Raw genomic sequence first — 17,751 nt, forward strand, 5'->3', positions numbered from 1 at the left:
GAAATGACCTAAAATCACTATTTGTGGTCTTGTTTGATCTTTGAAGAAATGAGAGGGGAAAGGACATCTCCATTACTGGAAAATTTAAATTATTGGACTAATGAAGAGAAAGGAATTTGGTGTCTCTCCAACAGCCTTTCCTGTATTCTATAGCTGTATTTGCACTGCTTGCACAAGAATAAGGGCCAAAATAGAATTCCCTGTTTTTAATTTTTTATTCTACTATTTTATATTGCTTCGTTTATTTTATGTATTTTCATGTTTTATATTTTATGTTACTGCTGTTCAAATTCATAGAATGTGTAATTTTATTGTATGTTTTTACCAATAACCATACATTTTGTCATTTTATTCCTGTATAGGACTTTATTGTTAATTCTACTGCCTCGTTTTAGCAAAAGCTATAAATAAGTTACTATTAGATGAACAAATTCCCTTTCCTTGGTTCCACTGAAACTACCATGTTGTTGGGGGACTTTATATTTTCTCTATAGCAAAGCTTTGTAGGGAACAATTTAGTTCTCTCAGTTCAACTATGCTAAATAATAACTTCTAAGTGCTATTAACAAAACAGTAACTTCTAAAAAACAGCTTGGTTGAAGAGAAAAAGAATTTATAGCTGGTGATGTGTGCCTATATTTCCATACAGCTTTTTGAAAATGTAGTTGGCATTGCAAAGTGGTTACTAGTTCTTTGTCCAATTGTGTGTACGGGAATGATCACTAAGGCTAGGGACAGAAATTACACATAAATCAGTATAAATGATAGAAAACTGGTTCAAATTTGTAACACAGCACAAGTTCAGCACACAAACTGCTTTCAGCATAGCTGAAACTAATTTAAGATAAACCTGGATGGATGTAGTATCAAACACAACTGATTTAGGTTTAATTGGTTTATTGAATTTCTGTCCCAGATCCCCTCTAGATTCAAGGTAACTCACAGTCCCCCAGCATCCCATGATGCTTTGTACCTCCCTGGAAACCCCTCCATCACAGGGTGGGCTGCTCCAGCCTAGCAGGGAGGCATGCTCTAGCACCCCACAGCTTCACTACAGGCATGTGGCTGCATTTCTTGAATCAAAAGCGAATGTCTGTTCACTTGCTTATTGGTTCAATCTCCACAGCTTAAACTAACCTGCAAAGATTGAATCGATTCAGCCTAAGGCCTTTTGCCTATCTGTATTTAGCCATAGTCTTGTTATGTATATACTTCTCTCTGTTTTTATTCCTTCCTTAAGCGCATACATATTGTTCATAACGGTCTTTGTATAACATCTAGCAAGCAGGGCATAAACCTGTTGCAGTTGCTTGATGACCTTTCAACATTGTCCAAGATACAGTAAGTTGATTGTCTGTTGGCTGTTCAAAGAGTAACTAGAAATACATCAGCAACACTCAAGTGTAATCAGTTTTTATGGTTCACATTCAGAACTGTTTTATTACCTTAAATACCATTCTGATTGCCAAAAATGGAAGTGATTTACTATGCAAAGATTTAAGGATGAACAATATTGATGTTCTTTTTTTGTTTTTTTTTTTGCAAAGAATTTATCATCATTTATATACATATTTTACGTAAGTAGTCTTAGCTGAACATATAAAGATTATACTGATTTAATAGTACTTTGACAGACATTATACATATGGAGTGTAGAATCTGAAAGCAAAGTTAATATTTTCTTATGTGAATTGTCCTCTGGCATTTAAAAAGAAGCCTTGCTATAACATTAGTTTTGTTGCCATTTTTGTCCTAGGAATAGCAGTGCAGTGGTAATTAATATTTTTTTCCATAAACATCCAAAGCCAGACAACGTTTCAGTTTTCACAGAGAACAAACTGATGAAATGTGGCCTTTGACCTGATGGGAGGGTTGCATGTGAAGCTCAGATAGGAGGAAATGATGGTGCATAATTTCTATCCTGATTACAGGCATCTATGTTTATGTTTGTAGCACTTACTCAGGAACTGTCATTTAGTGGTTACAGTCACAATGTAATAAAGAGATAAGCAATAAAATAGCTATTTGAAAAGTTATCAAAATCTCTGAAAACAATAAGTTTCTAAGGCTACATACAGGTGTCACATTTTTACTGAGATAACTGCTACTCTCTCAGTAGAAATTAGTAGCATACAAGCAGTCATTTAATTTCTCCCAGAGGAAACCTGTTGTATCTGGGAGAAAGATCTTCCAGGTTGATACCTGGAAGCATCTCACCTATGAGGTAGTTTATCTCATAAGAATGGACATATGTATGCTCAACTCCTACATGATCATCAAGCAGCATCTTCCCCTGCCTTCTCCAAATGGGGAGCACTATAGTATGGGGAAGCTGGGGGAAGGGGAATTTCCACCCAACTCAACTTCTGATCATGGAATTATTGTTGCTGCCTGAACTTTTCCAAGGCTGGAGATACCTGCTGCTCCTTGCCCATTCACCAGATTGGGGACTTCACAATGTGGGGAATGGGTTGGGAAATTACCCTGCTTCTCTATTACTCTCTGCTCCTTGCCTCTTCAATCAGGGCTCCATCATTTAGCCTTCATCTTCACTATCCTTTTAATTCTAATCACTGCTTCCTATTTAAAAGCTCTGCTTTCAGCAGCTTCTTCTCAGCAATGTATGAGGTAAAGTGCTGCTAACAAAAGTTTATGCATCTATGATTTAATTAATCTAAAATGTACAAATCTACTCTGCTTTCTGTCTGACTTCAAGACTAACACAACTAGCCACCTCTCTCTGTTCAGCTATAAGCTATTAATCTGTCCTTAGGAAGATCTTCCTTTTATTTAGGCCATCACAATGTCTTGTACACTTTTGTTTTAATATTTTTTCTAAATTAAGGTTTTTGACACTTGAAAATTCAGCAGAAACCTTTATCACTTGTTTCCCCTAACCTTTTTTTCCTATTCTTTAATTTCTACACTAGTATTTTACTATTTGTTTATCATTTGCAATCCACATCTTACTAGCCCCGACATTTTTGTCATAATATATGCTTTGACAAATTCATACTGACTTCCTATAAATACTACAAAGACTTCCCCCCTCCCCTTTCCAAAAATACTTTGGCTCAGCTAAAAGGCTCTTAAACCCAAATAGACATGCATACATTTTAACAGAAGCACCAATAAAGAGAAATCTTATTTCCACTATATTCATTGGTCTGTAAGGCACCGATAGATGAGAATGGTAATATTTTACACTCTGCAAGTATAAATAACTTCAAAGCATTATACTAACATGTTTAGTGATTTATCCCAGATTCATATACCAAATGCACATTATTTGTACCAAATTCATTCTCATTTCCTGTAAAAATATGTGGTCTAAACAACCTTTTAAAGCTATGTAATGTACCTGCAAACAGGGATTCATCACCGTGTAGTTTCATCAGTTGAAACCAGTATGGCACTTACTATAACCAGTCCTCTCTCTCTTTCTCTCTCTTTCTTTCTTTCTTAAAGATTAGATGAGGGTGGTTTTAGCAGTCACATAATAGGCTCTGTGGGAGATGCAGGAAAATGCAAATGTGTAGTTCATGATGTTTATGCTCCTGAACATCTTCCAGCTTAAATCACATTGATATTTAATACCATATGAGTGTGTTTCTAACAAATGCCTACAAAAAAGGAAACCAGCTGTAGGGAAAAGGAAAATCTGCCCATATGAAATGAATATAATTAAAAGTGGTTTTCATAGTGGGAGGAGGAAAAGGAGAGGGAAAAAGCTTGCTTACTGCCGTTGGCTTTAGTCATTGTTAAGATCCTTCTTATTGTGAAGTACTGTTATGAATGTTGTTCCTTATTTTGCAGTTAACTTTACTAGGATACATTTTCACCTGGTGTCAATCAGCACAAAATCCAAATGGGTACAAAAGTTCACACAAGCTGATGATTGATCTCAAGCTGAATTAAGTATTTATTCTGATGATTTTTTTTGTTTGTTTTTGGCTAGATGAAGCTCTGCCCCATTCTTTGTTAAGCTTTTTCCCCCTCCAAGGTTTTTTATATTTTCCTCATTCCCCTTCAACTTGGATGTTTTTGTTTTAGTACCACTATCTTTTAGTGAAAGATTGAATCCTAAAATACATAGACAATCATACTTCCCAGCTGAAGTTTTGCTTGACTGTGCATAGAAGGATCAAACCTAACGAAGGCAAATTGCATGCATGTACACCTGATAATAAGGAAATTCTTACTCCCACCATAAGTCATAAAAACTGGTGTTTTCCATGAATGTTACACTTTAGAAGGAACAGTAACAGTCTACATAATTCTAAGATGTCTCCTTTTCCCAAGTACCTCCCACAATGGCTTCATTATGGAGATACAAAATGACTTTGGAGCCTGTGTGTGCATTAGTAGTGAGGTCTACTGCTAGAAACAATTATTTTTTCCATAAAGGTACAAACGGTTAAGCCATTTGTTTTCCTTGTTTTCCCTTCTGTGAAAAGCAGCTTAACTATGTTTTACTCAAAAGTTGATTTAACTCCAGTTTTAAAAAAGGTATGGCAAGGAATCTTTCACAGTCAGCAAGTTCTACAATTCTACTTTCTAGGCTGAAATATTATGCTTTTAAAAAATCTTTCACTGTCATAGCAACTGGCCTGTTAGTGCTCCATTTGCCAGAACTAAGAATGCCTTTCATTTTCCTTTGCGAAACACCTGGTGCCCTTGATATTTTAAGGGCCCATAAATATTATAATTTAAACGTACACATTTTGGTGTAATGTTAAAGATATGGAAACTCTTAGTATATAAATATTAAATATAGCTCTGTTTTGTATCTCTATGTTTGCAGATACCTTCAACTGCAACATTCAAAAGTACTCCTGAAATGCATAAATGTTAGTGTTCAAATGTGTTCACTTGAAGGACTTTTTGAAGACTCTCTCAGAGTATTCCCCAACAGCTATATCACCATACTTCATAAAAACTTTCTTCTACTAAAATTGAATAAAAGATAGATTGTCTATGATATTATTTATCTTTGTATAGCTATGAAGGGCTGCACAAGATGCAAGGAAAACCAGATGAATTGTTTCTAACAAGTAATTTCAGATCAGGGACCGCTTCAGCTGGTCGTGTAAATATTGTAAGGATGTAAAGAAATATATAAAAAATGTAAGGAAAAAAAGTTATTTTCTGAGAAGTTACTCTATAAAGCATATTGTGTTTTTGGGGGGGGGTTGGGGGGTGCAGTTGTGCTTCAATGGTATAATATCAGGACTTTACAACTAAAATTATTTGGTTTTCTAACTTCCAGCTTTGCAAACTTCATGCAGATTCTGATTCTATTGATTCTACTATCATATACCTCCCTAATACTTCTGAAATGATTTTACAGATTCACTTTTCAGGTAGCTGCATTCTTAAAATAATTAAAGATCAGAATTACAGATTTTTTATTTATTTATTTATTTATTTATTTTTACAAACTGTAAATCAGTTGCCTATTAAGTCACAGAATCAATGGTAGGACATACTGGACAGGCATATTAGATAATCTCTATTTCTTTGCTAGTGGCAGATGCTTCAGTGTTTTGTGTTCTCCAGTTTGTAGAAATAAAAAATACTGTTATTATTGTTAGGGTGGCAGTATTTGGATCTTGAGTAGCATTGGATTTGCAGTTGAATAAAAGGCAATAACCTGTGGCCTAGCAAGCTGCTAATCACAAGGCAGAATACCATGTTAAAAGTAACATTGCAAGATGCTCAGACAAGCATTTTCCTAACAATGTAGTATTGTTGTAAGATATATAGCTCATTGTGTAAGAAAAACAGGATGCAGACCATCCGCTATCATTAGGAGATAAAGCAGAAGTAAGACCTTGGAGATGGTGAGGAAATCAGCACAAGACCACAAGTGATCGAGAGAAGCAGGGGTCTTAAGCATGTGCTCATAGCAAAAAGACATGTAAATAAGTGAAATACATAGGTAATTCCATGCTAATGAAATAAACAGTAAACAGAGGCGGAGCTTAAGATGGGAAGGAATAAGGATGGAAGAAAGGAGGGACAAAGGTAGGGTAAATGTTAATGAGCATAAACCAAGGTTATATATATGGAAAGAACTAGTGTTTGTGGCTGCTCCCTGGTTTGCTGTAGCTCACCCGAAGCTGCCTCCCTCTTGAATAAAACTGTTAAAGAGCAATGCATGCATTGATCCATTGTCTCCCCAGTCATTAGGCATTGCATGGAGTCAGGATCTAACAATTATGTATTCATAATTGCATTTCTTCTGCAAATTTGTTGCTGCTTTTAAATTAATTAATTAATTTATTTTGCTTTTAAAAGGTACGTCTAGGCTACAGATATGACAAATAGTGTATACAAATGTGGGGGAGCAAATATCAGTGTAATAAAACAAAAGTTATGCTGCAACTAATTAACCACAGTTATTCCCAAAGAATGTAAAAAGTCTAGTTATTAGAAGTATTAGAAAAATATGTTGTTTGAGACTTTAAAATGCATCAAGAAAATTAGCTTAGCTGCTGTTATTAGTCTTTTCGGCATCCATTTGCTATACTTTTATGAACAGGAAAATCCTTTGCATTGGGAGTTTGGTTCATTTTCCAACACAATGTTAATTTCATAAAATAGGAACCACTAGCATTGAAGACCAACTGGAAATTTGGACTTAACTTTCAAAATGACTTCATAAACCCTTCTGAAGGTTTGTCTTCTTTTTGTTCTTTTTCTTTCTCTGCAGCTTAGTGCTTTAAAATGAAGCCTTCTAAGATTATATAATCATAATTTTGTAGAAGAGTAGTAATAAAATTCAGATGAATCACAAACAACTGAAAATCTTTTGAACTGTTATTACACAAAGTTTTTACAGAGTGCAACAGTGGGCTGGCACCCATTAGCTATTGTTAAGAATTTGCCAGTGTTTCCATTATAACTTCATTTTTGGAAAGTAATATCTCAGCTGTTTCATATTACATTGTACTGAATCATGACTCAGGTTATCAGATGGAATGCAGTAATTTTATTCTAAAGATTTTTGCAGAGGGACTAGGGAATTTGAGATTGTTAATAGGACATAGACACTTCTGCTTCCTGTTGGTGCATCAACAGTGGTGATACCATGTCAGAAGTCTATATATATTAAATTAGTGGTTTCAGTATAGTTTATAGTTAAGAAAAGCTACAAGGAAGGTCTTATTTAATTGATGCCATATTTTCTACCAAACCTTAAATTAAGAATTCCCCTTTTAATTACACAAGTCAACTAACCGATATTTTTCACTGCTACTTAGTTCCAGGAAGTTCCTCAGATGCACTTAGCCATAACAAATAATTCTAAAGATATGCCAAAAGATCTTTTTTGATAAAAAATCTTCAGCTATAATTTGAAATAATAAAGTGATTTTACCCCAGTTCTACCCTTATGCAAATACACGCAACTCAGAATGATCTTATTAGATGCTAGAATCATCCAGGCCCCTCCTCCAGCTAAAAGATTGCTTTTTATGTGGAACCCTATCCTAAAGGCATACTCAGAGAAGGAAGTGGAGAAATGCCTACTCTTGGAGTAAGGCTTATATGTCTATAGGGAGAGAGTCAGAAGTGATGCGTAGGGGGTACACACAGGTGCATGTGCATCCCCTCAGCGTGGCAGTGTACCCCATGAAAAAAGGTACCCCTGGCTGCTGCCAAAGCTGCCAGTGGAGTCTCTGGGTGGTCTATGACCCCTGGTTGGTGCTCACCACCACCCCCTGCCAGCACCGGCGGCATCTGTGGGAGCTCTGTACTTACTGCCGCCCGGCTCCTGCTACCAGCACAGCCATGCACCCCCAGCCACTGGGGGGCATGCACTGTTCATGGAGAGAGATGCCCAAAAGCATCAAGACTGGGTGCGTCTACACATGCCACCAACTGTGCAGTTGCTTTAGCAAGTACTAAATGAATGCACAGTAACCTCCATTACTGTGCAGTCCCAGCTTCATTCAGATAGTTTTCAACCCTACTGAGCAGCAGCAATGAGCTACTGTGCAGTAGCATCGTCATCATGGTTCATGCCTGCTGATGCTATGTCGCTGTAGCAATGAGCTATGTCACCATAGCTCATTGCTATGGCGATGTAGCGTCTCATGTAGATGTGACCACTAAGGCCCTTCTTAGCATGCAAAGAGGCAAAATTTTGAGTCAGAGTATGAGGCACATAAGGGTTTTAGGTATTTCCAATGTGAGGCAGCAGTTGACCAGTATTTTCAGGGCTATGATTTTGGAATTTGGTGCCTAAATTTCATGTGTGTCCCACATTAAGTACCTAAGGTTTTGAATTAAGCCAGTTTTTCTGTTACAGCTTGCCTTAACTATGCTATGGAAAATACCATCTATCCATAAGAGCATAACATAAATCCAGTCCAGCTCCACTGAAATCAGTGGAAATACTTTTTTTAGATGGGAAAAATGAACAATAAAATATAAATAAATCTATGAATAATTAGGTGATTTGAGTAGCTAAAAGATATTTACTATTTTGAAGTAACAAACACATAAAAAAATAAGTATACCAACTAATTTTGCCACTAACTTGTCTACTGATAAGGATAAATCACCATTCAAAACCTGCCTTTATTTTGCCATACTAAGTTTTATTTCTTATGTATAGCAAGACACATTTATTGACACCTGCAAAATTTAAGGTTAAATTACTTTTCTAAAACATAAGGAAATGAATTAATCTTCTGACCATGGCAAAGTTCATATACACTTCCACTATTTTTTCTCAGTGTATGGACCAATATCTACCTGAATACAATTAAAATGAGCTAGTTTATAACAAACACTACTTTCCCTTAGAAAACTTGTTTGGTATGCATAAGAAGCATTCTGTGGGGAATAACTATCTTTTAGCCAGGCCCTTCCTGCTATATCTAATCTCCTATTGGAGGCTCACAACAACATGGGTTAAGCATGGATGAGCTTTCCAGAGAAAAGTGGTAGCCTGCCATGGAAAGAGGTACTTCATACACGTTTTTTCCCCCTCTTGCCCAGTTCCATAACTTTGTCTCCCTTTTGCTAACATGGGTAGAGAAGAAGTTATTATTCATAGACTTGTGTGGGAGGTGACATCTTTAACTATAAAATGAGTTTCATTCAGTCACATTTTATCCCAATGGACTTCCTTTCATAACTCAAAAGGTCCCAGACTAAAATATATCCAGTATTAATTTGGAGAAAATGCCCAGCATTATATTCCACTGTGAAATCTCTTGGGGAGATGGGGAGATTATGGTAGATGCCAGAAAGGGAGCCATTGCAATTGCTCTCCCATTTTGTCAGGGAACATAAGGTATGTAGTATTTCTCTGTGGAGTACAAGACACATATAAGTTTTGTAAATCCTGCTTTCTGTTGTTCCATGCCTTAAACAGAATGACTAAAGGAAACTGTAAGCTGAAGCTTTGCTTCCTGCCATCTGGTTCTATAGGAATAATATTGAGCCTAAATGTTTTCACATTTTCCCAAAGTTATCACAGTTCAAACATTTCTGTTTAGCTATAGTTAGTGCTGTTAAGTGCATCTTGTTTGCAAGGAGGAGACTTTAAAAGAAATGACTACTCATCGAGAATTTCTGTCTTAAATAGTCAATCATCAACTGTCTTTCAATTCAAGCTGCATATTGACTTGTCACTTAAGACAGGTAGGGTCCTATGAAGTGTGATGCTATTCCATTTTATTTGAATTCCACCCTCTGAGATTTAAAACAAAATCACAAAAGAATAGTGAGGCGAAAGAAGAGCTACCCACCTTCATTTGTATTAACAGTTTGTCATGGGCATGAGCAGGGTGGAACAGAATTGTACTTCAAGCACTGGAGTTCACATAGGCTAGGTACAGACATTCAAAAATCCCGAGGTGGAATCAATATAAGTTACGTGGTTTTCTGTAAGCAGAATAGCTTAGATTGATAAGAGATGGAATAGTACGTGGCCCAGAGACAGTTATGCTTGCTTGCTTTTTGTCCAACAGTACCTGTTCAAAAGGAAAAGTCACAATATAAGTTAAAATTATCACTATGGGAACAAAGAACAACACAATGACAACAAAGGAAGCATAGGATGTCTGATGGCTATTTACACTTCTGAAGAAATAAAACACTTCAGCATGGTGCAGTGGTGGCAAACATATTGTGTTATTAAGGTCTGCTTAGATGATAGTTTTTGTAAGTACTAGGAAAGTAAAATCTTTGAGTGTCAGACTGGTGTCTGGATACAAGGATGACAGTTAGGTGAGAAGTCTTAAATGAATGCTTCCTTAATTAATGCTGTCTCTGAAAAAGCAGACAGCTAATTTTGGAAACTGTATGTTCAGGAGGCTTGTAAACTGCATCACTAACAAACTAGTGAATTTGCCTTCTGGGGGTGATGTTCTAAATTGTGGAGTGCTCTCTACCCCTAGTGAACAAAAGACGCTTGGTGACTCACAAAACCTGACATCCTGTTCAGGAAAGGGATAGTGAAGAGAAGAGAAAAATATCTATTTACACAACAGGAGGCCTAATGACAAAAAAGAGTAAATCTTGAAAGAGGTGCAGTTTGTTTTTTGGTTTTTTTGTCATTATTGCTAGGCAGTTTCCTTCTATTTGTAGAGCTCCAAATAAAAGGGAAAGAATTGGCTATAATTCTGTGGCTATAATTACTGACCCACTGCTTGGAGATGATTAAAAAGCAATTTAAGCTGTCTGCCCATGTGGGGCATGGGAAGTGTGAAAAATTGATAGCTGTATGCATATATCTCACCAGGGTAGGTTTTCTTTTATTTTCTCACCTTTTTTCAGCCTGTGTTTCTTCTGTAATCATGTATGTCTCCTCTGAAAAGGAAGCACTAGGTTTGGAGAAAGCTCAGAAGGTAACAAGTACAGGCATGCAGAGGCACATGGACCAAAACTACACTGTTTATCTACACCTTTTCTACTGATTCTTCTCTTTATGAATGACCATGCATACTGGGAGCCTTGTGTTTGTTTTTTGGTTGGGGGGGGGGGGGGATTTTGGAGGGGATTTGTTTGTTTTTTGAGTAACCCACTTGGCACTGACAGGGAAAATGAACTGAATGGCATAATGCGCCTTTCCTCTTTTCTACATACAATATGTATATTTCCTCAGGATTAAGATGGTCAGTCTTTGACCACAGCGTAAAATAGCCTGTGTGTTTCATTCTGCACTTATAAAATGTAAATTGAGCTACACAATTTTGATTAAAAAAATGTTCTCTGAAGAGTACGTTCCACAAAGACCCAGCACATAAGTGAAAAAATAGCAACTAGATGTAGAAACGTTGTGCTAGCACTCATAAAAACAGTGTCAGTACCCAGAGGAACTCACAGTCTAAATAGACAAGCCAGACTAAAGGTGATAGGGGAAACAGAGGCAAAGGTAACTGTAGTGATTTGCCAAAGGTCAAATAGCAGGTCAGTGACAGCTGAAAATAGAAAGTAGGCCTTCTATTTCAAGCTAGTGCTTTTCCCACTAGCTCTGGATGCCTCACTGTGGAATTTATTAGTTACCACCTATATCCCAAAATATTTTAATTTATGGGATGACATTTTATCCAGGCAGAAATTTAAACATCTTTTTTATTAGTATTTTTTCTACTTATAGATATATCAATTCCACTTTTTATAACAGTGTTTCAATTTCAAACACAGTCCATTATAATCAAATGTCTGAATAAGTCTGTACTTAATATCCAACAGATTGCAAGTACTCATTTATGATTTCAGTCAGGGTTTGACTAGACTGACCTATGCAGTCAAGCATAAGAACAGATATTTGGGTTTCATTCCTACACCTATCATAGGCTTTCTGTGTAACATTGTGCACCATTCTGCTTTACAATGCCAAATTATGGTGCCGTTTTGTATAAGCCGTGATATGGACAGATATTTACCACAAAAAAAAGGCTGAAATCTCACAACGTATTTTGATTGTCTCATCTATTTGTTGTTTTAGTCTTTTCAGTGTAGTCTCTGCATTATGGCTACTGTTAACAGCTCACTTTGTCTCTGGCTATTTGTCTCCAAGTTTTTAGATCATTCTTTTTTTTTTTTTTAATTGAAAGAATGGCCTTTTCATAGCATCAGTTTTATCATCTCTACATATCTTACTTCACAACAGCCTAACCACAACAGCAAGTTTGTCAATTCCTTACTTATCGGAATATAGGATTGAAAGGGCCTCCTAGGCAATCACATCCAGTCCCCTTGTTTCACTTTTCTCCCCTAGAGTTTTCTCAGATTCTCTTTGCTGGGCTTCATTCTCTCATCTATTCTTTGCTGCTCATATTCTTTGGAGAGAAAGGACTAGCGGGACTAACCTAACTAACTATTATTTCAAAACATTTCTTTATTCCAACAAAAATGAAATTTACCCTCCCCTTCTTAGAAATAACATTGTTATTCTAAAAAGAAAAAAAGCCTGCCCCAACTAGGTAATATTTATTTACATCCCTAAGAATGCAGTACAATTCAATAAACACAGCTACTGGTAGCTGTTTAAATGTTACAAGCTGAGGTCAAATGACATTGGTCAAAATGAGAATCTCAAGGTTTGAAAAGTTCAATTTCCTGCCATTATGGGGGTTCTAAGTTGTTAAAGAAGACACTCCAAAGCTTCATAGCAGATAACAGCTTTCTATCTGCTGCTGCTGACTCTTTTTCTTTCCTTATGCTCCTTAAAAAGGAATGAAACACCAAATAAATGAAACACCTCTTGAATATGCTTTCTGAACCCTTCTGCCTTCCTGTATGTCCTCATCACTCCACAAATATTTAGGTTGATGACTATCATGAATATAGCACTGCCTGTTAAACTGGTGTTATGTGTGTGCCTTCTCTGCAGCTGCTGCTCTCTACAACAGCTTTGCTGCATCTCTCTTATCAACTGTGGTAAAAAACCTCTGTGTAACCACATTCCAATGCCTTGATACCACTGGTTTCTGTAATTCTCCCAATGTACTTTTTTGCTGTTCTCTTGTATTTCATTCTGGGATTCATTTTGTAAGGAGGACACTAATAGTTTTGCATTTTATTATTTCCTTCCAGAATGCTAGTATACACTTGAATGCTAGCATACACAGTAACTTTCTTTGTTGAGTTTTCTTCCTTTTTAGGGCAAACTACAGGGGAAAAAAAGATGTCTAACTTAAAGAGTAACACAAATGTGGAAAAGTATTTGAAAGTGTTTGAAACATGAGCTCAATTGAATTCCAACTTTTCCAAATTCATTCTCAGTGCTTAAAAATCATGGCATAGCAACTTTAGTCCAAACCTTCATAACACTAATGGTATGAAAGAGTTAAGATGGAGGAGCTTTGGTATGGAAGATCAGAACTGCACCCTTATCCCTCAGATCATTTTTCCACCCATATTTTTTTATGTTAGAACATAGGATTTAAGTTCCAAATTCCTTTAACTGTTTGGTGCCACCAGGTCTGAGCTTACAGTGCAAAGAGATTCCCTTTATAAACATAAATAGTCAATACTATGCTAAGTCTATGAAGGAGGTTGCTGTAAAACAGCAAAACTAGGTTATGAGAAAATGTTGTCCAAACTGTAACCCACTCTAATATATTTAACCTCCTCTTGTATTACAAGAGCGTTCACATTTTATTTTTCCAAGCTTATCTTTCTCCTCTATCATGTTATACTCTTACATGATGCACTTTACAAGGAAGTGATGCAAGAGTTTTAATTTTAATGCAATTCCTGGAACTCAGAGTAGGTGATGTTGCCCAAGTTAGGTGTCTGCAAATACTTTCAGATATACAGTATAAAAATAAATACAAAGGTACAAAACACTCCCCTGGGAGACAATAATGAGATTCTAATGGAATAGCTTCATTTAAATTTTCCTTTCCCTTGAACAATTGTTGTTACAAAAATAACATACAGCAGCACCTATTGTCTTTTCAACTCCTCTGTTTTCATATCTTTCCTGTTTCTTCTCTTTCTGTAGGATATTCCTTGTATCTAGGGAAATATTGGGTAGAGCTAGGATGGCATACCAAAGGGAAATAAATTAGAGCTTCCCCCCTCCTCCTTTCTTTTTGTGAACACTTTATTCTCTGACAATTTTATGAAACTATACACTGAACACAACTTTTAAGTAATGAGAGAACTGGCCAAGGTGTGCTGGAAAGAGGTTCAGTTCCTTCATTCATTAGCAGGGATTTGTAGCTACATCATTCACCTCCCAGAAGAGTTCCCAGTCTTCCTTGCTAGAAGTATGCTGGGTGGACTGTTCTCAGCTTCTCCTATTTAATACTATTCTTTTTTTGGATAAAACACTTAAAAATTTATTCAGCTACAGAGAGTGAAATCATAAGAATGTGATCCTAAACTGATGATTAGGATGCTCATTGGGGTTCTAGTCCCTACTTGTTTTCCTGTCAGCTTGCCTGGTATGCCACTGAGGACATCAGGGTTTCCATTGTCAACAACTCTAGCATATCCCAACAACATAAACTGCCTCCGAGTTGGTGTCCCTGGGGCTTCTGGTTTTTCTAGCTCATCACAGAAGACTTCCTAACTCCAGAGGGCTCCCTGGACACCCCCGAGTGTTCAGCAGCCAGGGGTTCCATTTCATTTTGCAAAAATCATATGAAAACATTTTAATTTTACAAAATTGTTTTTAAATTTAACTGTTTTCTTTGGGAAAGCAGTCAGTTCTAATTTCTTTCAGACAGAAAAGATTTTTAAAATCTCAGAATTTTCCAGTCAACCTTTTAAATTCTACCAGGAGAATGTGCAGAAATAAGATTTGGATGGTATGCTGGAAGGTATTAATGGACAACATCAGTATGCTCTCTGACAAACATAGCAGTGCTTGAATATTGGCTCTACTGAAAGAGGAAATGGGTTGTTTAAGTATGCCATTTGCACCTTCTCTGTGTTCTGATTTTCATAAAAAAATCAGTAGGGTTCTACCCATTGACATTGAATGTTTAAATGTGATCATATTTGGTGTTCAAAAGTTACTGTGTATTACATACTAAAGGTACGTATAAGCATTGCATTTAGATTGCAGGTGATGGCTGGGTTTAAATTGCCCAAAAAATGCATGCCCGATCTAAGTTGGTTCACCTCAGGAATTGAACAAACTTTTAGATCAATAAAGGGTTAACATGCTCTATGAAGAGTTAACCCAACCCACAAAACACCCCAGCCCAGCCCAGCCCCAGGGCTGGGAAAGCCCAACCACTCATTCAAGACCCAGGCCTATGAGGTTGCTACCCCTCTGCCCCTGACAGGCTATTTTAAGCCTGACTCCCACCCCTATGCTGAACCAGGCAACCCCTCCTGTGAAGCCAACCACCTCCACCTGAACCTACTAGTCCATCAAGGATCTACCAGCCCCCATCCCTGATCCTGCCAGGTCCATCTCCCCCCGCCCCCCCCCCCAACCAAATTACTTACCTTGTTCTCTGTGTACCACTCCCAGCAGTGACAAATGCCTACACATGCCACTCCTGGTTCAGGTTCAGGGCACTTAAAAGTAAGCCACCTAAATCTAAACCAGGTGCAGTGAATGCTTGTTCATACCCTAATGCAGTATGCCATCAGGCTGAGTGCAAGGAGTCACAAACTTGGCTACTATTAACTTTTTATCATGAAAATCAGTTTGCACCTCACAGGAGAAATGAGAAATGAGATTCAGCCTTTTAAAGTGCAAGGTGCTGCACCTGAGGAGGAAGAACCAGCAGCATACCTACAGGCTGGGGAACTCCCTTCTTGTCAGCACAGAGGCAGAAAAGGATCTTGGAATCATTATTGATGGCAAAATGAACATGGGCCGGCAGTGTGGGGATGCAGTCAGGAAGGCCAACCACACCTTGTCATGCATCCACAGATGCATCTCAAGCAGGTCCAAGGAGGTGATCCTCCCCCTCTATGCAGCACTGGTCAGGCCCAGTTGGAGTACTGCATCCAGTTCTGGGTGCCGCACTTCAGGAGGGATGTGGATAACATGGAGAGGGTTCAAAGGAGGGCCACCCTCAGGCAGGCCCTACAAGGAAAGGCTACAGGACCTGAACCTGTTCAGCCTCCACAAGAGAAGGCTGAGGGGGGATCTAGTGGCCGTTTACAAACTAGTCAGAGGGGACCAGCAGGCATTGGGGGAGTCCCTGTTCCCCTGAGCACTACCAGGAGTGACTAGAAATAACGGTCACAAGCTAGCAGAGGGTAGATTCAGACTAGACATCAGGAGGCGCTACTTCACAGTCAGGGTGGCTAGAACCTGGAACCAACTTCCTAGAGAAGTGGTGCTGGCTCCTACCCTGGGGGGTCTTTAAGAGGAGGTCAGACGAACACCTTGCTGGGGTCATTTGACCCCAGTACTTTTTCCTGCCATGGCAGGGGGTTGGACTTGATGATCTGCTCAGGTCCCTTCCAACCCTACCAACTATGAAACTATGAAACTATGAAAAAAGACCTATATCTCTGCAGAGATGCACCAATTATTTGCAGCTTGGAGCTGCCTCCAAAAGACTCAAGAATTTACAAATGACAATAAATAGTTTTATTGGCACAATTTAGCTAGGAAGTAGATGCTTATCCAGGCAGCTGGACACAAGACTTCTATTAAACAGCAATTGTGGGGGCTGCTCAGTGTTTAAGTTATTGTTTGATCCCCTGGAGATATTTTGGCAGGCATTCGTTATTACTGAAGGGTCAGCATCTTTCGAGCCAGACATGGGGGATGGGAACAGGATCATGTCTTTCAGCCAGAATGATATTACAGGGAAAAAGAATTTCTTTTTCTCCACAAAGCATCTATAAAAGAGCCAAAATCAACATATTGCATAATTCTGGAAGGTGGTGCACATCTATAACTCCCATTGACTTGAAAGGGCATTAAGAGGTACTCAGCCCCTGGATTTGAGACATTTAATTTTGCATGATCCATAAGGAATGACTAAAAAAATCTGTAATTAACCTAGGAGCACTCTCAATTTTTTTCTGAACAACTGGTCTTAATTAATGACAATTAATGTTTATGTGTACAAGTGAGGGAGGGAAAAAATCAATAGTAGTATTCAAAGAGGGTAGTCAGTAAATCCCAGATTTGTAAATGTAGCTATGTTCCTAATTCTTATTCACTTAAAGGGATTTAGGTGTTTAAATGCCTTTAAAATTGGCTGAAAGAAGGAGGAGAAAGGGATGAAGTTTAGCAAAAGGAAACTACTCTTAGTAATGAAGTCTGCATAATTATTTCCTATACTGAGTGGGGAAGGCTGTTACTTTCAAGTCCTTTTAAATGTGGGTTTAAATAAATACTAGAAAAGCCACTTTCAGGAATGGTCTGTACAATGAGCATCTAAGTTTCTTCTTTATTTTTTGTGATTTGATTAAAACACAATTTGCAGACTTATGTATTGATAGCAGATGTCTGTATAGAATTTTGCAATTGTATATAATTCTCAATAAAAAAATTAAAGAAACCAAGGGGTTCATACTGAACTCCAGAAAACCAAATGTAAAATTATCATTTGTATAGAATCATTTGAAGACTCTCATTTAATTTTAGATAGGAGTCAGTTATTAAAAACTTGATATAAATAATATACCCATGTAGCATGTGCAGCAGTTTCTGTCAGATACTGAAGCCCCCTTTTCTTGATCTTTGCACCTTTTATGAATTTAGCAAAAATTAGTAATATGATTTCTAATTTAGATAAGTGTAGATAGAAGAGGAGGGCTTAAAAGAACACTTGTCATTTTGAAAAAGTATTATTA

The sequence above is a fragment of the Alligator mississippiensis genome, chromosome 1, assembly GCF_030867095.1.
Source record: "Alligator mississippiensis isolate rAllMis1 chromosome 1, rAllMis1, whole genome shotgun sequence".
In the NCBI taxonomy this organism is placed as follows: Eukaryota; Metazoa; Chordata; order Crocodylia; family Alligatoridae; genus Alligator; species Alligator mississippiensis.